The sequence below is a fragment of the Nerophis ophidion genome, linkage group LG06, assembly GCF_033978795.1.
Source record: "Nerophis ophidion isolate RoL-2023_Sa linkage group LG06, RoL_Noph_v1.0, whole genome shotgun sequence".
Taxonomy (NCBI): domain Eukaryota; kingdom Metazoa; phylum Chordata; class Actinopteri; order Syngnathiformes; family Syngnathidae; genus Nerophis; species Nerophis ophidion.
The window spans coordinates 62238770-62263780 of NC_084616.1; the positions used below are offsets into that span (position 1 = coordinate 62238770).

The 25011-nt window shown below is 43.1% G+C and overlaps 1 protein-coding gene across 6 annotated transcripts in view; it reads left to right on the forward strand.

The window, feature by feature from the left end:
* Positions 1 to 25011, forward strand: part of LOC133555074 (neuron navigator 1-like) — a 190775-nt gene that overhangs the window by 86442 nt on the left and 79322 nt on the right. The window lies entirely within an intron of this gene.

Below are 25011 nucleotides of genomic sequence, written 5' to 3' on the forward strand. Positions count from 1 at the left end.
ACATGGGGAGACCCGAAAATAATACGTTACAGTAATCGAGACGAGACGTAACAAACGCATGGATAATGATCTCGGCGTCTTTAGTGGACAAAATGGAGCGAATTTTAGCGATATTACGGAGATGAAAGAAGGCCGTTTTAGTAACGCTTTTAATGTGTGACTCAAAGGAGAGAGTTGGGTCGAAGATAATACCCAGATTTTTTACAAAGTCACCTTGTTTTATTATTTGGTTGTCAAATGTTAAAGTTGTATTATTAAATAGAGGTCGGTGTCTAGCAGGCAGGACCGATAATCAGCATTTCCGTTTTTTTGGCATTAAGTTGCAAAAATTTAGCCGACATCCATTGTTTAATTTCATTAAGACACGCTTCCAACTGACTACAGTCCGGCATGTTGGTCAGCTTTAGGGGCATGTAAAGTTGGGTGTCATCAGCATAACAGTGAAAGCTAATACCGTATTTGCGTATGACGTCACCTAGCGGCAGCATGTAGATGCTGAAGAGTACAGGGCCAAACAGTGTCATTTCTCTTAATATCTCATTGACAAAATTATTCAACCCCTTGAAGATCATAACTCTTAAGAACAGAATTTGAATAAGGTATTTTTAATCAGGTGTTGAAAACACCTGTAGATGTGATTACAACCATAACGAGCAACAATTACACTGATTGAAAAAGACTGTGGCGCTCAGCTTCTTGTAGATGGTCAATGGTGTATTTGCTACATGGTGAAGTCCAGGGAGTGGTCAAAGAAGTCAAGAGAGGAGGTGATTTCTCTTCATAAGAAAGGATATGGATATAAGAAAATAGCAAAGACATTACGCATTCCAAGAAACACAGTTTGGAGCATAATTCGCAAGTTTAAAGCTAAAGGCACAGTGGAAACACTACCTGGGCGTGGTAGAAGGAGGATGCTGTGTGCAACTGCTGTCCGGTGTTTGAAGCCCACAGTGGTGAAAAACCCCCGGGTAACAGCTGAGGAACTACAACAGGACATTGTAGAGGGGGAACGCAGGTTTCGTCCCAGACAATAAGACGCGTACTATGAGATGAAGGCCTCCATGCCAGAACTCCCAGGCGCACCGCACTTCTGACTACCAGGCACAAGAAAAATAGACTCCAGTATGCCAAAAATCATCTGGACAAACCCCAAAGGTTTTGGGAAACTGTTCTATGCAATGATGAGACAAAACTGGAACTCTTTGGGCCTATGGATCAACGTTATGTCTGGAGGAGAAAAAATGAAGCTTACAAAGAGAAGAACACCTTTCCTACTGTTAAGCATGGTGGGGGGTCAATCATGCTCTGGGGCTGTTTCTCTGCCTCAGGTACCGGGAATCTCCAGCGCGTTCAAGGCATTATGAATTCTATTTCCTACCGGGATATATTTGCTGCAAATGTCATGAAGTTAGTGACGAAGCTGAGGCTTGGGAGACGTTGGACCTTCCAACAGGACAAGGATCCCAAGCATACCTCCAAATCAACATCAGAGTGCTTGCAGAAAAAGAGCTGGAAGACTCTGGAGTGGCCTTCACAGTCGCCAGACCTAAATCCTATAGAAAACCTGTCGTGGGACTTGAAGAAGGCGGTTTCAGCACGCAAGCCCAAGAATATGAATGAACTGGAGGCTTTTGCCCAAGAGGAATGGGCTAAAATACCTGTTGATCTTTGCAAGAAACTTGTGTCCGGTTATGTATCACGTTTGAAGGCTGTAATTACTGCCAAAGGGTGTTCTACTAAGTACTAAAGATGCATGTAACTTGGGGGTTGAATCATTTTGTCAATGAGATATTAAGAAAAATGTCCTTTTTTGGTATTTTGTAAAAAACAGTGTTACAATTTAAGTTGCATTTGTCTATTTGACACATCTTTATTTGATATGACTATAAACAAAATACGGAATACATTTCCAACTTGCTAAAACATCAAAATTGTGTGGGGGTTGAATAATTTTTTATCACAACTGTAGGTTGTACTTGTATAGCACTTTTCTACCTTCAAGGTACTCAAAGCGCTTTGACACTACTTCCACATTTACCCATTCACACACATATTCACACACTGATGGAGGGAGCTGCCATGCAAGGCGCTAACCAGCACCCATCAGGAGCAAGGGTGAAGTGTCTTGCTCAGGACACAACGGACGTGACGAGGTTGGTACTAGGTAGGGATTAAACCAGGGACCTTTGGGTTGCGCACGGCCACTCTTCCACTGCGCCACGCCGTCCCTATTACTATGTGGTAAAGTCCCTTCAAACTAAATAACTACACATATTACTGAAAAGTCATCTATTGGAGTCTACTGGTATAAGGCCGCAACAACAAAATCGGATAATTTATATAATGCTGGTTTGATTAATCTGTCAAAGAAAGCAACAAATAAAAATGTATAAAATCCGGAGTGGAGTAACCGGAAGATTAAAATGCGATCATAATTGTTGTTTTTTTTATTTTTTTTGCACGGCGGCTACAAAAGAGTAAGAAAGAGCGTAGTGGTGAGTGTTTGTCGCACAGATTAAACTTTTTTTTTTTTTATAGTGCACACTTGTTAAAAGTGTAAAATTCAATTTTGATGATGTGCATTTATCAGAAAAAAAAGAATGAAGGTTAAGGCAAACAACAACAATTTTCCTAAAATACACTAAAGTGGGTTTTATCCAATACTCAACTAATCGTACAATCAACAACAAAAAAACGACAAAAACATGTTTGTGTCATGGGATTACCTGTATCCCCAATGGTAGCGAACCTTTACATAGAGGACATTTAAAAGAGAGCGTTGAGCTCTTTGAAGGGAACAGCACCAAGTCATTGGTACAGATATGTGGATGACACATAGGTGAAAATCAGAAACCAAGAAGTGCAAGCCTTCACCGAGCACATTAACTCAGTGGACAAAAACATCTAGTTCGCATGTGAGGATGTCAAAGACAGCAAGTAGGCTTTTTTTGGACTGTGACGTCCACATTGAACATACAGGGGCCTCCATGTTGGGGATTACAGAATAAACACACATACTGATCAATACCTACTTTTTGACTCACACCACCTACTGGAGTAGAAACTGGGCGTTATCAGAACCCTACAATACAGAGCTGATAATGTTCCTACCAGCCCACAGGTCAAAGAGAAAGAGCATAAGCATTTAAGGGAAGCCCTCAAGACCTTTGGTAACCTCAGCTGGTCATTAATGAAGAATGCATCCAGTTCTATTGAGGAAACAAGAACAGAGTGGATAAGGAGGAAAAAGACGAAAAATATTGTAATTTCATATGTATTAGGTCTATCTGAGAAACTTTTAATTTGTTTAACCAACACAACACCCCAGGATACTTAAAACCAGGCAACACCCTGAGACAGAGACTAGTGCATCCTAAAGACGGGAAACCCCACACCCACAAAAACAATCTGGTGTATTCTATCCAGTGCAATAATGAATGCACTGATTCACATATTGGAAAAACAAAACAACCACTTAGCCGACATAAGGCACAGCATAGACGGGCAAACTCTTCAGGCCAAGACTCAGCTGTCTACCTGCACCTCAGAGAGAAACGACACTCCTTTGAGAACAAAAATGTCCACGCTCTCCTCCTCTCGGTCCAGAAAGGGAAGCCATCTATGTCAAGGTTGAAAAACCATCCCCGAAAAGAGGATTGTAACAAAACGTGAAAACCATCCCTGAAAAGAGGAGGTGCTCTGCGGCACCACCTCTCTCCCACATACAACACTGTCCTTTTGAACATTCCTAAAACACTGCAATTTAGCCTCCATCAAATATTAGGAATTAGAAGCATTTTAATCCCTGATGCTCCTTTGTGCCATTTTTTTGCAACTGAATGGAATGCTAACGTGGCTGATTCCGAATATTTTGGGCTAATAGTATTCAACACACAGCGACCGTTCTGCCACAATGCTAAAAGGGAAAATTCCATTTTAGCAACTGTCGTTAACATGGACAGTAGGATAGCTCGTTCGTATCTCAACAATTGTTTTTCTCGCTACGATTGGGTGGAACGACCCTTGCCCAGGCACACCCTCATGTTGTTGGAGTATAAATATTTGGGATTTTGGTACTAGTCCAAGATTGGCTCTGATCAATCTAAGTCTATGAGCATGAACTGATGGAGTGTATACTCGGATGAAAGGCAAAATGAAATGTCTTCTAAGACAAACCAAACAGTCCGGTAGACTTAGATTGGTCAGAGCCAATCTTAAACTGGTGCCAAAATCCCAAATATTTATACTCCAACAACAGGAGGGTGTGCCTGGGCGAGGGTGGTTCCGCCCAATCGTAGTGAGAAAAACAATGCCCTGAGGAGAGTAATCAATCTGTCACGCCCAGGATATCATGTTTTGTTTTCGTCATGTTATGTTTTGTTTTTGGACATTCAGTTCTTGCGTTTGCACTTACTTGTTTTCTTGGTTTCCATAGTAACTCATTAGTTTCCACCTTGTCTCCAAGTCACACCTGCTAATCATCATCATAGTCATTATTTAAGCCATTCTGTTTCTGTCTTCGTCCTGGCAACTTTACCTTACCTACCGATGTACCTCCACATCCTGTATTCATCTGCTTCATGCCTTGCTGTTCGTTTTAGTCCACGCCATGTAAGTTTTGTATTTATGCCTCAGTGCAAGTTTTGTTCTTTCATGTTTGTAGTTTGTAGCATTTATGCTAGCCTTTTGTTTTTTCATTAGCCAAGTTTGTTTTCCTCCCTCGTGTGCACCCTTTGTTTGCCTTTGCATAGTTTTGTTAGAATATTAATAAATATGTACTCACGTTCACGCCTGGCTCGTGCCAATCATCCTTTGCGTTGGAAAAACAAAATATCCCATAGTCCGAGTCCTTGTCTGTCACAATCGATTAGTGCATTCGGCACATGTGTAGATAACTGATAAGAAATTATACATTTTATGGGGACTGTTTTCTGCTCAGGCATTATTAGCCCTATTATACAGTTACGGTGAAAAAAAGTTGTGGAGCCTCCCATGAGTTGTGCTCAAAATTATTTGGAATACATTCCACTGTAACAGATGCCAGATAACTAAGCTGTGTGATTGTAGGTGAAGTAAATCAAGTCACGGGCAGTCGAAAAAACTTTGGTGGTTGAACAGCACCATCATGTTATGTGTTTGTCAGAAAAATAATAGCGCCGGTAAAATAGTAGCTATTAAGGTGCATATTTTGCCAAATGTTAAAGTTGAAGTTAAAGTATCAATGATTGTCACACACACACTAGGTGTGGCGAAATTATTCTCTGCATTTGTGCATTTGACCCATCACCCTTGATCACCCCCTGGGAGGTGAGGGGAGCAGTGGGCAGCAGCGGTGCCGCGCCCGGGAATCATTTCTGGTGATTTAACCCCCAATTCCACCCTTTAATGCTGTGTGCCAAGCAGGGAGGTAATGGGTCCCATTTTTATAGTCTTTTTGATTGATTGATTGATACTTTTATTAGTAGATTGCACAGTACAGTACATATTCCGTACAATTGACCACTAAATGGTAACACCCGAATAAGTTTTTCAACTTGTTTAAGTCAGGGTCCACGTTAATCAATTCATGGTATGACTCGGCCGGGATTTGAACTCACGACCTACCGATGTCAGGGCGGACACTAAACAATTCCACACAAACTCAAGTGTTTCACATTGTGTACAATTTCCTACTAAACACCAGTCGCAAGAAACATCCATTAAAATACGATGTGATTGAGCCGAGCCGTGGAGCCTCAGCTGGCTTCTCAAGAGTTGTGTGGCAACGGCGTGACAGTCACACAGCTGTTGTCTTCAAGCTGTATCTAAATTGATGCAGTTTACACTGCACTCGTTTGTTTAGCCAGCCTGTGTGTCTGTTCCATGCCACACCAGATGTTTCCTGTGATGCACTGTTTACTTTTTCCTCACTCTTTGAGGACGATAAAATATATAGCAAAAAAAACATTTCACGCATATAAAAGTTTAGTGTGGAGCATATGGGATTATATCTGTGTGTCATACAACTAGACTAGTATGATAAGTGTGTGTTTAGATGTGGTACAAGACAGGGTTGCACCTAAATGTGTGTTCCTGGTCTGATAAGGGAATGAGCTTTCCCAGGTCTCTTCCTCGCTTTCATCAGTAGAGGAGTGACAGGTTCCCAGGGTCAGATGGATGACCCTGCATGTGTACTGTCATTACACTGCCGCATCACCACCTAATTATACTCCCTAATATAACTCACACACAAACACACCAGCAATCACTGTGGTCTTAGTGAAAAGGTGCTTAGTGGTGAAAGAGGGAGGCAAATAAGGAGGGAGGGGGACATGTCTGGACGTGAGTCAGCGGCCAAAGTAAAAGCTGGCCAGACATACTCGGAACGCCGTCCAACTGCTCCTTCCAAAAGCCGGATGAGGCTTGATATAAAGAAAGTCCTTCTGTCACCCCCGCTTCAGGAAAGATTTTCAATGTGAATTAGGTGGCTGTGTCTGTGGTCATGGAAGCTTTTTTTTTCTTTTTCTTTGTTAAGTAATTGCACTATAAAGCCCCCGCCACCCCAAAAGGGACAAACGGTAGAAAATGGATGGATGGACTACATATATCCATCTCACCTGCAGGCCTGTTGTGGCCATAAACCGTAATTTTAGTTTGTAGCTGCATTTTTGTCTTTAATTTAGTGTAACACGCAGCAGCCCTGTGAGTTTTGTAATATTACTCTTGGCAACAAGTTCAATTTGCAATGGGAGCCTGTGTGTGAGAATTAAATACAATCAACAAAAATGTAATTCAGGTACGTTTTAATTTTCTTATTTAAACGGGGATAGCAGGTCCATTCTATGTGTCATACTTGATCATATTTTTGCTGAAAGAACATTGACGATAAAGTTCGCAACTTTTGGTCGCTAATAAAAAAAGCCTTGCCTGTACCGGAAGTAGCAGACAATGTGCGCGTGACGTCACCGGTGTGAGGGCTCCTCACATCCTCACATTGTTTACAATCATGGCCACCAGCAGCGAGAGCGATTTGGACCAAGAAAGCGACGATTTTCCCATTAATTTGAGCGAGGAGGAAAGATTCGTGGATGAGGATAGTGAGAGTGAAGGACTAGAAAAAAAAAAAAGGCGAGGGCAGTGGGAGCAATTCAGTTATTAGACACATTTACTAGGATAATTTTGGAAAATCCCTCATCTGGTTATTGTGTTACTAGTGTTTTAGTGAGAATATATGGCCGTCGTACTCGTACCTTAAAGTCGGAGGGGTGTTGCCACGGGTGTGGTGACCGCCAGTGTCTCCGAAGGAAGCCACGTTTCTCGACGAGGCAAGGAAGCCGAGCTGAGATTTTTTTTTTTGCCCTCCACGGTGTAAGCATCCGACAGTCGGTGGCGGCCGGTGGGAGGAGGCAAGAGAGTCCACAGCTGCAGGAGGAACGACGCAAACTCTCCGCTCATGTCTACGGTAAGAGCCGAATGTAAACAAGGAAACACCGGCTGTGTTTGTGTTGCTAAAGGCAGCCGCAATACACCGCTTGCCACCTACATCTTTTTCTTTGACGTCTCCATTATTAATTGAACAAATTGCAAAAGATTCAGCAACACAGATGTCCAGAATACTGTGTAATTATGCGATTAAAGCAGACCACTTATAGCTGTGATTGGTGCTGGATCAAAATGTTCGCTACAATCCATGACATCACACGCACGCGTCATCATACCGCGACGTTTTCAAAAGGATACTTTGCGCGAAATTTAAAATTGCAATTTAGTAAACTAAACCGGCCGTATTGGCATGTGTTGCAATGTTAATATTTCTTTATTGATTTTTTAAACTATCAGACTGTGTGGTCAGTAATAGTGTGTTTCAGTAGGCCTTTAATTTGATATTAAAAAGTAACGTATTATTAATATTCTAAAATGTATTTCAATATTTGTACTTACTATAAATAATGAGATATGTGTTACGGTACCGAGGAATGTTGATGGCGGGGGTCGTCTTTCCAAAATGCGGAGGAACGTAAGGAAGCAGCTGGGCGAATGATATATTCTTCATAATCATGAAAAATAAACAAAACAAGCATGCCTACAGCACGGGAAAGCTAAAGGAGTAACTTGCAAGAAAAGCTAAGTACATGAACCGGGCGATGCTTAGTTTAGGAATAGAAAATAGAAACGATCGTCGTAACTTGTTGCATAGAAGCGAGCAAAAGCACCAGGCCGAGTGAGGCCAGAGGATGGACTAAATAGCTCTCTGATTAGTGCCTGGGAGCAGGTGAGTGTCCCGAACACTACTCAAAAGCAGGTGAATATAATAATTAAAGTTAAAAAGTTAAAGTACCAATGATTGTCACACACACACTAGGTGTGGCGAAACTATTCTCTGCATTTGACCCGTCACCCTTGATCCCCCCCTGGGAGGTGAGGGGAGCAGTGGGCAGCAGCTATGCCGCGCCTGGTAATCATTTTTGGTGATTTAACCCCCAATTCCAACCCTTGATGCTGAGTGCCAAGCAGAGAGGTAATGGGTCCCATTTTTATAGTCTTTGGTATGACTCAGCCGGGATTTGAACCTACCGATCTCAGGGCGGGGCTTCACGGTGGCAGAGGGGTTAGTGCGTCTGCCTCACAATACAAAGTTCCTGCAGTCCTGGGTTCAAATCCAGGCTCGGGATCTTTCTGTGTGGAGTTTGCATGTTCTCCCCGTGAATGCGTGGGTTCCCTCCGGGTACTACGGCTTCCTCCCACTTCCAAAGACATGCACCTGGGGATAGGTTGATTGGCAACACTAAATTGGCCCTAGTGTGTGAATGTGAGTGTGAATGTTGTCTGTCTATCTGTGTTGGCCCTGCGATGAGGTGGCGACTTGTCCAGGGTGTACCCCGCCTTACGCCCGATTGTAGCTGAGATAGGCGCCAGCGCCCCCCGCGACCCCAAAAGGGAATAAGCGGTAGAAAATGGATGGATGGATGGATCTCAGGGCGGACACTCTATCCATTAGGCCAGTGGTCCCCTACCTTTTTGTATCCGCGGACCGGTCAACGCTTAATAATTTGTCCCGCGGCCCGGGAGGGTGTCCTTTTTTTTTATTTATTTATTTTTTTTCTTCTTTGTCATGAAAAAGGGACGTTTTTGTCATGAAAAAGGGAGTTTTTTTGTGGTTGGTGGACTATTTGTAAGTGTATATTGTGTTTTTTATGTTGATTTAATAAAAATATATATTTTTATTTTATTTATTTTTTTTATAAAAAATGATTCTGCGGCCCGGCCCGGTGGTTGGGGACCACTGCATTAGGCCACTGATCGGCACCCATGACAAGCAAGAAACAAAAAACAGGGGTGCTGAAACAGAACTTAAACAACAAGTGACTCAAAAATGTAAATAAACTATGATCTGGCCAACGGATAATCACAATATGATCCAAAACAACAACAAAAATACCCAATTGACTTCTGCAATTCAGTGAAAGCCAATAGCTCAATAATCAAAGGTCATGTGTGTATCGTCCAGATCAAACCTGGGCAAGTTAAGGCCTGGGGTCACATGCGGCCCGTTACGCTTTTCAATCTGGCCTGCCGGACATTCTCAAATAGTTTTTTTTGATCTTTAAGATGGAAACTTTAGCTGCTATTATAATGTGCAGTGATGTTTTCCAACGACCGTAAGTCTTGAACTACACAAAGTATTTCAATGGTTGGAATCGGCGCTTATGGATGATATACCAGTTAATATGGTAATCTATTTAGTTACTATGGTCATCTCATTAGTTACTATGGTCACCTAATTAGTTAATATGGTAATCTACGTCATAGCAGCTCAGATGAGGCACCAAGCAGTGTGGGCGGGAAGCGTTTCCACAGACGCGGAAGGAGCTTTTCACAACAAAGTTCTAAAGCTCAGTGATATATCAAACATATCAGATTGTAGGTGGTTTTATTTTTGTACCCTTCGCGTTCATATTTCACTGTTTGTTGCATTTTTGTTGCGTTTCGCTTGATTGTAAAATATGTCGATCGAAAGGGGGTGTGACGTTCATATTTTGTCAATATTCTGTGTTTTATCGTTCATAGAAAACTGTAAAATTCCATTACGTTTTTTTAGGGCGGTCCGTCATAACCTTTTTAGCATTCAATCAGACATTATTGTGAAGTTTTGTATTAGTGTCCCAAAAAATAAATATACCGGCCCCCCAGACACATTTTTTTCTCTAAATGTGGCCCCCCAGTCAAAATAATTGCCCAGGCCTGGTGCAGATAATGTCCAAAGGAAAAACATGTTTATACAGTTGGTCCAAATAAGAATGTTCTGCTGCCAAGAAGTGCATGTAGCTCGCCATCAAAAACACAATTTTGCAATAAGAATGAAATATAGACTAGCAGTTAACATTTTGTTTCTGTCATCAACATAAATAACTCCATTGGCTTACATCAAACAATGAGTACCACCTTTCACACACCACTGACCCTCCATTGTCATTCAAATGATCAATTCATTCATCATGTAATGGTAAATATTCTTAAATCAAATTCAAATAAGATTGAAGCTAGTTCGTATAGAGTTAATGTTTGTTATTAAATCTGAAGCCAATTCAATATTACTGTGCTACTTGGGTGGTAATTGAAAACAGAAACCAAAATAAGTGGGCAAAAAAGGATTTTAGACACTATATCTTTTCAGAAAATATTCAGCTACAATACAAACTGAAATAGTACAGTCCATCCATCCATCCAATTTCTACCGCTTGTCCCTTTCGGGCGGAAGGCGGGGTACACCCTGGACAAGTCGCCACCTCATCGCAGGGCCAACAGAGACAGACAGACAACATTCACACTCACATTCACACACTAGGGCCAATTTAGTGTTGCCAATCAACCTATCCCCAGGTGCATATCTTTGGAGGTGGGAGGAAGCCGGAGTACCCGGAGGGAACCCACGCAGTCACGGGGAGAACATGCAAATTCCACACAGAAAGATCCTGAGCCCGGGACTGAACCTAGGACTACTCAGGACCTTCGTATTGTGAGGCACATGCACTAACCCCTGTTCCCCCGTGCCCTGTTCCACCGTGCCGTCATTTTATTTTAAAAAAAAGGGTATAAATGTGTCACAATGTCAGCGTTCAAAGCAAAGCTGAATCAGCAATCAGCTCTATGGGCTTTCAAATGGACACGGCTGCGATAGTGCTTAACTGAACTCAAACTATTACAAAGGACATGTTGACTCACAACTGAATGGAAGTTTAGCAGAGACAAAGTATAATTGTATCCATGAGATAAATCAGTCCATAAAAGTAGAACAGGCAAACACCTGCGAGCACCATTTCTGATGATCAGCTATTTAAAGGGGAACATTATCATCAGACTTATGTAAGCATCAATATATACCTAGATGTAGCAGAAAAAAAAGACCATATATTTTTTTAACCGATTTCCGAACTCTAAATGGGTGAATTTTGACGAATTAAACGCCTTTCTACTATTCGCATTCGGAGCAATGACTTCACGTTGTGACGTCACATAGGTAGTCAAGCCGCCATTTTCTCAAACACATTACAAACACCAAGTCAAATCAGCTCTGTTATTTTCCGTTTTTTTCGACTGTTTTCCGTACTTTGAAGACATCATGCTTCGTCGGAGGGTGTAACAACACGATCAGGGACGGATTCAAGTTGACTTACGTGGCGTGCTAATCGATGCTAACATGCTATTTAGGCTAGCTGTATGTACATTTGTACATACAAATTTAATGCCAAAAATTTAATGTACACCCACATTTAATGCCAAACAAACACTTACCAATCGACAGATTTAAGTTGCTCCAGTGTCACAAGATGTGAAAGTCCTGATCGTTTGGTCTGCATATTTTACCGGCGATGCTAAGGCAGACATGGCACAGAGACGTATGGATCTCCTGCAGATGCATTTCCAACGATAAAGTCAACAAAATCACAAAGGTGAGTTTTGTTGGTGTTATTGACTTATGTGCTAATCAGACATATTTGGTCACGGCATGACTGCCAGCTAATCGATGCTAACATGCTATTTAGGCTAGCTGTATATACATTTGTAGCTATATTTGCATCCAGCCTTTCCCTGCACCCACATTTAATGCCAAACAAACACTTACCAATCGACGGATTTAAATTGCTCGTGTCACAAGATGCGAAAGTCCCGATCGCTTGGTCTGCACACTTTACCGGCAACGCTAAGGCACACATGGCACAGAGATGTATGGATATCCTGCGACACTCAATCGTTGGTTAGAAGGCGATCACCGAATAGCGTCAATAGCTATTCGCTCAATAGCTTCAGTTTCTTGTTCAATTTTGTTTTCGCTATCTGCCTCCATACTCCAACCATCCGTTTCAATACATGCGTAATCTGTTGAATCGCTTAAACCGCTGAAATCTGAGTCTAAATCCGAGCTATTGTCGCTATATCTTGCTGTGCTATCCGCCATGTCGGCATCACTGGATGACGTCACAGGAAAATGGACGGTGGCTTCACAGATAGCGAAAATCAGGCACTTTAAAGCCTTTTTTCGGGATATTCCATGATGGGTAAAATTTTGAAAAAAACTTAGAAAAATAAAATAAGCCACTCGGAACTGATTTTAATTGGTTTTAACCCTTCTGAAATTGTGATAATGTTCCACTTTAAGTGACCCATTGCCATAATCATGTGACCCCACCCTGGTTGTTGTGGCCCTTTACAGCTGCACACAGTGTTTATGCCAGGAGCGGGCACTGCCTGCAGGTCAGAGCGCCAGGGTACCAATTCACACACTCCATGCCCATCTGGTGCCGCATGACACAGAACACGTCTTTGTTTTATTGTAGTTTATAGAGACTACTAATGAGCTTTTGTTTCTTTCTCTGGGTGTCCACCCATCTCTTTATTTCTCTCACAATATAGGGTCAGTGATCTCCATAACCCCCCCCTTCACCTCCATTAAACAGACCGAACCATTTAGTCACATTCTGCACTTTAGAGTGCTTCAACGTCAATGGCTGTTGTGAGGCCAGCCAAGCACACCGAGGGTGGGTGGGTGTGGTGAGTTTCGGCGAGTTAACAGGTTGTCCAAATCGGAAGCTGATCTTTTCAAATGTGACCGCAGTCTAAACGACAATGCGACCTGTCTGGGACATTTACGTCATTTTTGGTCGAGCTACATCATTCGTGTGCGCAGTATAATTACTTTCCTTTTTGCAATTCTCTTCTTCCCTCTCCTGCTAGTGTTTTCCATCATCTGACTACTTCCTCTACACCAGGGGTTCTTTTTGACCTCGGGACCCACCTTTTCCACTACAGAGTAACCGGGACCCACTCAAATATTAACACCTAATTAGCAGGCAAACAGGTAATCTTTAATCATATTCAATTATGACATTGATTTATTTACTACATAAGGCTGATTATAAAATGCCATCCATCCATTTTCTACCGCTTATTCCCTTTGGGGGTCGCGGGGGGCGCTGGCGCCTATCTCAGCTACAATCGGGCGGAAGGCGGGGTACACCCTGGACAAGTCGCCACCTCATCGCAGGGCCAACACAGATAGACAGGCAACATTCACACTCACATTCACACACTAGGGCCAATTTAGTGTTGCCAATCAACCTATCCCCAGGTGCATGTCTTTGGAAGTGGGAGGAAGCCGGAGTACCCGGAGGGAACCCACGCATTCACGGGGGGAACATGCAAACTCCATACAGAAAGTTCCCGAGCCTGGATTTGAACCCAGGACTGCAGGAACTTCGTATTGTGAGGCAGACGCACTAACCCCTCTGCCACCGTGAAGCCCAATTTGAACATTTCATTTTAAAATGTTTTGTTGATAAAGTAGGTTCCTTAGTAAAACATCAGTATAGTGAAAAATTGACGATGAAGTGGGTGTCCCATTTTTACATTGTTATCTTTCACTTTTAAAGGGTGCCTTAGTAAATGACAACCTGGTTGTCAACATTGTCAAAATGATCCTCATTTATAAGAACATGCATAATAGACTGAAAACAGTGTTTTTGTAGTTCAGCCTGTGCAATAGAAATGCAGTAAAGGTAGGCTCTGCTGGAGAAGCATCGCAACAAAAAACGCTGTTTCCCACGTTTCGACTAAACACTTAACTTGCACACACAACCTCAATTTGAACCAAATACCATTTTTTTTATCTTTAAACAAATTGTAATTGTAATTGGGACGGCGTGGCGCAGTGGGAAAGTGGCCGTGCGCAACCCGAGGGTCCCTGGTTCAGGCCCCACCTAGTACCAACCTCGTCACGTCCGTTGTGTCCTGAGCAAGACCCTTCACCCTTGCTCCTGATGGGTGTTGGTTAGCGCCTTGCATGGCAGCTCCCTCCATCAGTGTGTGAATGGGTAAATGTGGAAGTAGTGTCAAAGCGCTTTGAGTATCTTGAAGGTAGAAAAGCGCTATACAAGTACAACCCATTTATTTATTTAATTGTTTAAAAACTTCCATTGTAAGCCATGTTTTCAAATGTTTGAGTTTGAAAGATCAAAAAATGTTGTTTTCTTGTAAATTAACAATGCTAATTTGGTATGGTATAGTACGTTATGCTTTATTTGTTTAGGGCATGGCTAACAAGGAACATCACTTCATTGCATTTGCACGATTTAGCCATCTAAAAAGATGGAAGAAGAAGCAGAACTTTTCTAATCCTCTTATCATCCTTCTCCATATCTGTACGGATAGTTAATTATTCACTCAGGGCTTGATCTACTAAGATCCAAATACCCACGTGCGAAACAACATGTGCAAACCATAAAATTGTGTGTTAGTGGGCATGTTGCGTGTAATTTACAAAGACTGCGTTAATAATTGACAACAAGCAAAAGCAAAAGTGATGCAGACCACCCTATGTAAATGTGGATTATGCATGGAGACACTCATGTAATGTATATTTATGTTCTCATTCTCCTAGCTGTGCCATTTTTCCAAGTTTTGAAACATGGAGCACACATATACCACTTTTTTTTGTCATTTTAGAAGCAGTCCTGCAGTCCATCTACAACAGAACCCATTTCTTAGAGCGTTAAAGGTGTGCTCTGGCAGTCACTAATACTTTTTGATTGATTGATTGATTGAAACTTTTATGAGTAAATTGCACAGTTCAGTATATATTCGGTACAATTGACCACTAAAGGGTAACACCGCAATAAGTTCTTCAACTTGTTTCAGTCGGGGTCCATGTAAATCAATTCATGGTAAAGTGCGAATGTGCGCCGGAATGTTCGAGACGCATGAAAATGCATTTTGCAAGCAGTTTGGTTTTTTTGGTGTATATGAAAAAACAACGTAATTAACAAATACACCAGCAGACACCAAAACGCATCAATTGAATTGGTTTTAATCAGCCCCTTAATGGGGACCTAGTTTTCAAAACCAATGTTTCTTACCTGATGGTACCTGCTTGTGTGTATTTGGGATTCCATAAGTCCCAAAAAATTTAAATCAAACACGAGATTGCTCCTCTCTGAGCTGCTACCTTACCGTGGTAGAGGAGTTTGCGTGTCCCAATGATCCTAGGAGCTATGTTGTCTGGGGGTTTTCATGCCCCCTGGTAGGGTCTCCCAAGACAAACAGGTCCTAGGTGAGTGATCAGACAAAGAGCAGCTCAAAGACTTCTATGGAATTACAACGAAATGAACCCAGATTTCCCTCGCCCGGACGTGGGTCACCGGGGCCCCGCTCTGGAGCCAGGCCCGGAGTTGGGGCACGATGGCGAGCGCCTGGTGGTCGGGCCTGTTCCCATGGGGCCCGGCCGGGCACAGCCCGAAGAGGCAACGTGGGTCATCCCTCCAATGGGCTCACCACTCATAGGAGGGGCCATAGAGGTCGGGTGCATTGTGAGCTGGGCGGCAGCCGAAGGCAGGGCACTTGGCGGTCCGATCCTCGGCTACAGAAGCTAGCTCTTGGGACGTGGAACGTCACCTCACTGGGGGGGAAGGAGCCTGAGCTAGTGCGCGAGGTAGAGAAGTTCGGGCTGGATATAGTCGGACTCACCTCGACGCACAGCAAGGGCTCTGGAACCAGTTCTCTCGAGAGGGACTGGACCCTCTTCCACTCTGGCGTTGCCGGCAGTGAGAGGCGACGGGCTGGGGTGGCAATTCTCGTTGCCCCCCGGCTCAAAGCCTGCACGTTGGAGTTCAACCCAGTGGACGAGAGGGTAGCTTCCCTTCGCCTTCGGGTGGGGGGACGGGTCCTGACTGTTGTTTGTGCTTACGCACCAAACAGCAGTTCAGAATACCCACCCTTTTTGGGTACACTCGAGGGAGTACTGGAAAGTGCTCCTCCGGGTGATTCCCTTGTCCTACTGGGAGACTTCAACGCTCATGTTGGCAACGACAGTGAAACCTGGAGAGGCGTGATTGGGAAGAATGGTCGCCCGGATCTAAACCCGAGTGGTGTTTTGTTATTGGACTTTTGTGCTCGTCACAGTTTGTCGATAACAAACACCATGTTCAAACATAAGGGTGTCCATATGTGCACTTGGCACCAGGACACCCTAGGCCGCAGTTCCATGATCGACTTTGTAGTTGTGTCATCGGATTTGCGGCCTTATGTTTTGGACACTCGGGTGAAGAGAGGGGCGGAGCTTTCTACCGATCACCACCTGGTGGTGAGTTGGCTGCGATGGTGGGGGAGGATGCCGGACAGACCTGGCAGGCCCAAGCGCATTGTGAGGGTCTGCTGGGAACGTCTGGCAGAGTCTCCTGTCAGAGAGAGTTTCAATTCACACCTCCGGGAGAACTTTGAACATGTCACGAGGGAGGTGCGGGACATTGAGTCCGAGTGGACCATGTTCCGAACCTCTATTGTCGAGGCGGCTGATTGGAGCTGTGGCCGCATGGTTGTTGGTGCCTGTCGTGGCGGTAATCCCAGAACCCGTTGGTGGACACCAGCAGTGAGGGATGCCGTCAAGCTGAAGAAGGAGTCCTATCGGCTTCTTTTGGCTCATAGGACTCCGGAGGCAGTGGACGGGTACCGACGGGCCAAGCGGTGTGCAGCTTTAGCGGTCGCGGAGGCAAAAACTCGGACATGGGAAGAGTTCGGGGAAGCCATGGAAAACGACTTCCGGACGGCTTCGAAGCGATTCTGGACCACCATACGGCGCCTCAGGAAGGGGAAGCAGTGCACTATCAACACCGTGTATGGTGCGGATGGTGTTCTGCTGACTTCGACTGCGGATGTTGTGGATCGGTGGAGGGAATACTTCGAAGACCTCCTCAATCCCACCAACACGTCTTTCTTAGAGGAAGCGGTGCCTGGGGAATCTGTAGTGGACTCTCCTATTTCTGGGGTTGAGGTCGCTGAGGTAGTTAAAAAGCTCCTCGGCGGCAAGGCCCCGGGGGTGGATGAGATCCGCCCGGAGTTCCTTAAGGCTCTGGATGCTGTGGGGCTGTCTTGGTTGACAAGACTCTGCAGCATCGCGTGGACATTGGGGGCGGTACCTCTGGATTGGCAGACCGGGGTGGTGGTCCCTCTCTTTAAGAAGGGGGACCGGAGGGTGTGTTCCAACTATCGTGGGATCACACTCCTCAGCCTTCCCGGTAAGGTTTATTCAGGTGTACTGGAGAGGAGGCTTCGCCGGATAGTCGAACCTCGGATTCAGGAGGAACAGTGTGGTTTTCGTCCTGGTCGTGGAACTGTGGACCAGCTCTATACTCTCGGCAGGGTTCTTGAGGGTGCATGGGAGTTTGCCCAACCAGTCTACATGTGCTTTGTGGACTTGGAGAAGGCATTCGACCGTGTCCCTCGGGAAGTCCTGTGGGGAGTGCTCAGAGAGTATGGGGTATCGGAATGTCTTATTGTGGCAGTCCGCTCCCTGTATGATCAGTGTCAGAGCTTGGTCCGCATTGCCGGCAGTAAGTCGGACACGTTTCCAGTGAAGGTTGGACTCCGCCAAGGCTGTCCTTTGTCACCGATTCTGTTCATAACTTTTATGGACAGAATTTCTAGGCGCAGTCAAGGCGTTGAGGGGTTCCGGTTTGGTGGCCACGGGATTAGGTCTCTGCTTTTTGCAGATGATGTAGTCCTGATGGCTTCATCTGGCCGGGATCTTCAGCTCTCACTGGATCGGTTCGCAGCCGAGTGTGAAGCGACCGGAATGAGAATCAGCACCTCCAAGTCCGAGTCCATGGTTCTCGCCCGGAAAAGGGTGGAGTGCCATCTCCGGGTTGGGGAGGAGACCCTGCCCCAAGTGGAGGAGTTCAAGTACCTAGGAGTCTTGTTCACGAGTGGGGGAAGAGTGGATCGTGAGATCGACAGGCGGATCGGTGCGGCGTCTTCAGTAATGCGGACGTTGTATCGATCCGTTGTGGTGAAGAAGGAGCTGAGCCGGAAGGCAAAGCTCTCAATTTACCGGTCGATCTACGTTCCCATCCTCACCTATGGTCATGAGCTTTGGGTCATGACCGAAAGGATAAGATCACGGGTACAAGCGGCCGAAATGAGTTTCCTCCGCCGGGTGGCGGGGCTCTCCCTTAGAGATAGGGTGAGAAGCTCTGCCATCCGGGAGGAGCTCAACGTAAAGCCGCTGCTCCTCCACATCGAGAGGAGCCAGATGAGGTGGTTCGGGCATCTGGTCAGGATGCCACCCGAACGCCTCCCTAGGGATGTGTTTAGGGCACGTCCAGCTGGTAGGAGGCCACGGGGAAGACCCAGGACACGTTGGAAAGACTATGTCTCCCGGCTGGCCTGGGAACGCCTCGGGATCCCCCGGGAAGAGCTAGACGAAGTGGCTGGAGATAGGGAAGTCTGTGCTTCCCTGCTTAGGCTGCTGCCCCCGCGACCCGACCTCGGATAAGCGGAAGATGATGGATGGATGGATGGACGAGATTGCCTCTCTGGCGCCTTCCTTCATACTTCATCCAAACACGCAGTTTAGAATCTGCACTGTCCTGTGACGTCTGCAGATATCTCCATGTATGGTCCAGGGTTACCCAAAGGTCTTCGCGCGAGTCCACCATTAGTGAAGTGAAGTGAATTATATTTATATAGCGCTTTTCTCTAGTGACTCAAAGCGCTTTACATAGTGAAACCCAATATCTAAATTACATTTAAACCAGTTTGGGTGGCACTGGGAGCAGGTGGGTAAAGTGTCTTGCCCAAGGACACAACGGCAGTGACTAGGATGGCGGAAGCGGGAATCGAACCTGCAACCCTCAAATTGCTGGCACGGCCACTCTACCAACCGAGCTAAACCACCCCAATGATGTATAGTCCAATGATGTAATCAAAAAGCTCCTTCTATTTCTCTATCCTCTTGTTGTGGGGCAGAATGTACATGCACATACATGTTGCCATTTTTAATACAAAACAACGTATGGTACAAACTTATATCCGTCAGTAAACTCGGTATGAAAGTCCTAAAAACTACATCATGGCTGACGGGGAGAAGACGCAGTCGAAGTGAAGACCACCCACAAAACAGTGCATCCTGAAGAGACAATCAGAAAGCGATCTGTAAAATGTATTCTATGCACAAATAAACATAATGTGACCCCTTTTAATCATCCATCTGCTATACAATTAGAAAAGTATATTGCTGAATGGACGCTATGTCTAATATTTAACATTTTTGACAGTCCATATATGTCAACACATATGTAGGACGAAACCACTGTGTAATCACTTCCTTTTTCAAGGCTATATCTGCGCAACTGTCAGGTTGCACATCCTTTCTAGACGTACTAAATAAAGACACAAACATCAGCCACAGAATAGTTTTAGCTTTGATAAACATGGATAGTAAATGGATAGCTAGATAGATAGAGATTTTGCTCACTGTAGAGACACAGTCCTCTGCACACAAATATAGATCAGCTTTGCATGTGATATCACGTTTGCACCTGTTTTATACACGCAAAAAATCAGTATATTAGGTTGTATATCTTTTACAGGTTGACAATGGTAATATTTTGTCCGCTTACAATGATTTAATCACAAATTTTGTTAGGTTAAAAGAATAAATGCTGTCCCTCTATGATTATGCTCCAATTATAAATAAAACTGAAAACATCACAATAGGGGTTTCATATAGTTTCACATTTTTCAAACAGGTCTTAAAGTTGCACACCGTTGATTCTGTGTCAGTGTTAGTCTGTGCATGTGTATTGCATACATAAGTGTACGCAAGTACTTAACAAGACAACAATTGGTTAGTCAACTCAAGATAACCAGTTTTATATATTACTTACATACATTACATTTCCTTAATCCCATAAATTGTCACATGTCAATCCTCCTGTTTTCTATGGGAAACACATATATATTTGCCCCTCGGTTCCCGTATTTCAACTTTCATGAAAACAAAATCAATCGTAACTCATCCTGTAGACCAGTGGTTCTCGACCTTTTTTCAGTGATGTACCTCCTGTGAACATTTTTTTCAATTCAAGTCCCCCCTAATCAGAGCAAAGCATTTTTGGCTGAAAAAAAGAGATAAAGAAGTAAAATACAGCACTATGTCATCAGTTTCTGATTTACTAAATTATATAACAGTGCAAAATATTGCTCATTTGCAGTGGTTTTTCTTGAACTATTTGGAAAAAAATATATATAAATAACTAAAAACTTGTTGAAAAATAAACAAGTGATTCAATTATAAATAAAGATTTCTACACATAGAAGTAATCATCAACTCAAAGTGCCCTCTTTGGGGATTGTAATAGAGATCCATCTGGATTCATCAACTTAATTCTAAACATTTCTACACAAAAAATAAATCTTTAACATCAATATTTATGGAACATGTCCACAAAAAAATCTAGCTGTCAACACTGAATATTGCATTGTTGCATTTATTTTCACAGTTTATGAACTTACATTCATATTTTGTTGAAGTATTATTCAATAAATATATTTATAAAGTATTTTAGAATTGTTGCTATTTTTAAAATATCTTCAAAAAATCTCACGTACTCCTTGGCATACCTTCAAGTACCCCCAGGGGTATGCAAACCTCCATTTGAGAACCACTTCTGTAGCCTATGAAGTCCAAAAAAGCTTGGCATCTAAAATAAGATGGTTGCACCATAGATGCAGGAATTTGGTGCTTTTCACCAATACTCCCAACTCCCTATAGTTTCCAGGGAATTTACCTTATTTCAAAACACAAATAGTGGCAGTGTATTTTGACGACAGCGTATTCGGTAGGAATGTATATCGTTAGATCGATACGATACCAATATCAATGTTCCTTACCGATACTAGTATTCGTTGGTACTGCATGTAATTGGTGGATATAAAGATGGGAAAGTATGCGTGATTTTTACAATTATTATGAGCACATGCACCACCATGTAAACCATCAACATTATGTAACATCTCACAGCAGGGAAGTCTTTTATCAACGCCTGCTTTTTAAGTCTGTAACAAGCTGCAATGTATTTGTAATGTCATCATCTTGTAAAGACCACAAAGATGGATCTTTGTGGTTCTTTTCATTACAAATGCACTCAGCTGAAAATATTATTCATGTATGGCATTCATGGGCAGAGCATATAATTTTTTACATGATATATAAAGTCTGAAATAAATCATATACCAGCATGTTAAGCGGGTGTGCATTTAAGCAAGTTGTGTTTTGATGCTACACAAGGCTTGGAATGTGAAGCCTAGATTACAGGTGTCAAACTCAGGGCCTGGGGGCGTATTTTATCCAACCGGTCTGTATGTCATTCGGCAAATAAGGCAGCCAATCAAATGTCTGTAGCCTATTTATGTCTCATACATCATACATGTATTACAGCAATATGATGCATTGCGCCATGCCAAGTTACCACCAAAAGTAGCAATATCTAACTAAACACGTCAGAAAAAGGCCCCACTTATCTATTAAAACAGATTTGGCAAAATACGGCCCACGGGCCACATGCGACCCGTTAAGATTTTTAATACGGCCCGCCGGACGTTCTACATAATTTGTTTAGACCTTTAACATCAAAACTGTCGGCGCCATTATGATGTGCCGTGTTGTTTTTACTGTAAGTCTTGAATTATAGAAAGTTGTTTAATGGTCGAAATCTGCGCTTTTGGGTGTTATACAAGTTATTACGGTAATCTATGCTCAGACGAGGAACAAACCAGAGTGGGCTGGGTTTGTTTTCACATCAGCCAGCCCGAACTGTTCACTATTTTATTTAAGGACACACTTGCAATAAGAAAAGTACGTTTAAGATTTTTTGTTAAAATAAAGCCAGTAATGCAATTTTTTGTGGTACCCTTTATTTACAAAAATATCGAAATAATTTTGGTACTGGTACCAGCACCACAATATTGGTATCGGGACAACTTTAGTCAAAACCTGCTCTACTAGTGGCCGAGTAGTTAGAGTGTTCGCCCTGAGATTGGTAGGTTGTAAGTTCAAACCCTAGCCGAGTCATACTATAAAAGACTATATAAATGGGACCCGTTACCCCGTGTGGCACTTAGCTTCAAGAATTGGAATTGGGCGTTAAATCACCCAAAAAATATTCTTGGGCGTGTCCACCGCTGCTGCTCACTGCTCCCCTCACCTCCCAGTGGGTTAGGGTGATTTGTCAAATAATCTCACCACACCTAACTTTAACTTTAAAAGTGAAAACGCCTCCTACTCGCAGACTTGCCAACCCTTCCTGTCTGCTTTAGATCAGGGGTCACCAACCTTTTTTGAAGCCAAGAGCTACTTCTCGGGTACTGATTAATGCAAAGGGCTACCAGTTTGATACACACTTAAAAAAATTGCCAGAAATAGCCAATTTGCTCAATTTACCTTTAATATATATATATATATATATATATATATATATATATATATATATATATATATATATATATTTATACATATAATGGGGGCTTCACGGTGGCAGAGGGGTTAGTGCGTCTGCCTCACAATATGAAGATCCTGCAGTCCTGGGTTCAAATCTAGGCTCGGGATCTTTCTGTGTGGAGTTTGCATGTTCTCCCCGTGAATGCGTGGGTTCCCTCCGGGTACTCCGGCTTCCTCCCACCTCCAAAGACATGCACCTGGGGATAGGTTGATTGGCAACACTAAATTGGCCCTAGTGTGTGAATGTGAGTGTGAATGTTGTCCGTCTATCTGCGTTGGCCCTGCGATGAGGTGGCGACTTGTCCAGGGTGTACCCCGCCTTCCACCCGATTGTAGCTGAGATAGGCGCCAGCGCCCCCCGTGACCCCAAAAGGGAATAAGCGGTATAAAAATGGATGGATGGATATATAAAATGGGTATTTCTGTCTGCCATTTTCCGTCGTAATTTTTTTTTCCTTTTACGGAAGGTTTTTTGTATAGAATAAATGCCAAAAAAACAAAAACACTTAATTGAACGGTTTAAAAGAAGAGAAAACATGGGGAAAAAAATATATTTAATTTTGAAACATAGTTTATCTTCAATTTCGACTCTTCAAAATTCAAAATTCAACCCCAAAAAAAAAATGAAGAGAAAAAACTGCTAATTTGAATCTTTTTGAAAAAATTAAAAAAAGAATTTATGGATCATCATTAGTAATTTTTCCTGATTAAGATTAATTTTAGAATTTTGATGACATGTTTTAATTAGGTCAAAATCCAATTTGCATTTTGTTAGAATATATAACACATTGGACCAAGCTATATTTCTAACAAAGACAAATACTTATTTCTTCTAGATTTTCTGGAACAAATTTTTTTAAAGAAATTTAAAATACTTTGAAATAAGATTTAAATATGATTCTAAAGATTTTCTAGATTTGCCAGAATATTTTTTTTTAATTTTAATCATAACAAGTTTGAAGAAAGATTTCCCAAATATTCTTTGTCGAAAAAACAGAAGCTAAAATGAATCAATCAATCAATCAATGTTTATTTATATAGCCCCAAATCACAAATGTCTCAAAGGACTGCACAAATCATTACGACTACAACATCCTTGGAAGAACCCACAAAAGGGCAAGGAAAACTCACACCCAGTGGGCAGGGAGAATTCACATCCAGTGGGACGCCAGTGACAATGCTGACTATGAGAAACCTTGGAGAGGACCTCAGATGTGGGCAACCCCCCCTCTAGGGGACCGAAAGCAATGGATGTCGAGCGGGTCTAACATGATACTGTGAAAGTTCAATCCATAGTGGCTCCAACACAGCCGCGAGAGTTCAGTTCAAGCGGATCCAAGACAGCAGCGAGAGTCCCGTCCACAGGAGACCATCTCAAGCGGAGGCGGATCAGCAGCGTAGAGATGTCCCCAACCGATACACAGGCGAGCGGTCCATCCTGGGTCCCGACGAGCGGTCCATCCTGGGTCTCGACTCTGGACAGCCAGTACTTCATCCATGGTCATCGGACCGGGCCCCCTCCACAAGGGAGGGGGGGACATAGGAGAAAGAAAAGAAGCGGCAGATCAACTGGTCTAAAAAGGAGGTCTATTTAAAGGCTAGAGTATACAGATGAGTTTTAAGGTGAGACTTAAATGCTTCTACTGAGGTAGCATCTCGAACTGTTACCGGGAGGGCATTCCAGAGTACTGGAGCCCGAACGGAAAACGCTCTATAGCCCGCAAATGAAGAATTAAATTAAAATGTATTTACTATTCTTTACAATAAAAAAAATTGTCAGGAAAGAAGAGGAAGGAATTCAAAAGGTAAAAAGGTATATGTGTTTTTAAGGTTGTATTTTTTCTCTAAAATTGTCTTTCTGAAAGTTATAAGAAGCAAAGTAAAAAAATAAATGCATTTATTTAAACAAGTGAAGACCAAGTCTTTCAAATATTTTCTTGGATTTTCAAATTCTATTTGAGTTTTGTCTCTCTTAGAATTAAAAATGTCGACCAAAGCGAGACCAGCTTACTAGTAAATAAATAACATTTAAAAAATAGAGGCAGTTCACTGGTAAGTGCTGCTATTTGAGCTATTTTTAGACCAGGCCAGCGGGCGACTCATCTGGTCCTGACGGGCTACCTGGTGCCCGCGGGCACCGCCTTGGTGACCCCTGCTTTAGATTTTGCCCCTCTGTGCGAATGAGTTTGACACGCAGATGTTTATTT